We start from the raw sequence: 322 nt of genomic DNA, 5'->3' as shown, positions 1-322 counted from the left end.
AATATCTTTCTTGAATTATTTGAGACTCATAGCAAGAAACGTTAAGAGTGCAACGGCCGATGTTAACCTGCACAGATGTTTCTTTCCGGCAGAAAGCCGCCGGTTTCTGAGGGAAGCGGCTCTGGCTGCCCGCAGGAGACGCCACCATGTTGGCAGGCCTCTGACCCAGGCCCAGCCCATTGAACGCCTTTTCGGGCGCGGGGGGGCAGTTTTCTTCCCAGGGCTGCGGGGACAACCCCGGATTTGTCCCGAGGCCGCCTTTCAGGCCGGTTAAGAACCGGGCTGGTAGCGTTTATACAAGCCCCGGCAATAACCCCCTCAC

Source organism: Phaethon lepturus, unplaced genomic scaffold (genome assembly GCF_000687285.1).
Source record: "Phaethon lepturus isolate BGI_N335 unplaced genomic scaffold, ASM68728v1 scaffold46396, whole genome shotgun sequence".
Taxonomy (NCBI): domain Eukaryota; kingdom Metazoa; phylum Chordata; class Aves; order Phaethontiformes; family Phaethontidae; genus Phaethon; species Phaethon lepturus.
This window is presented reverse-complemented; position numbering follows the sequence as displayed.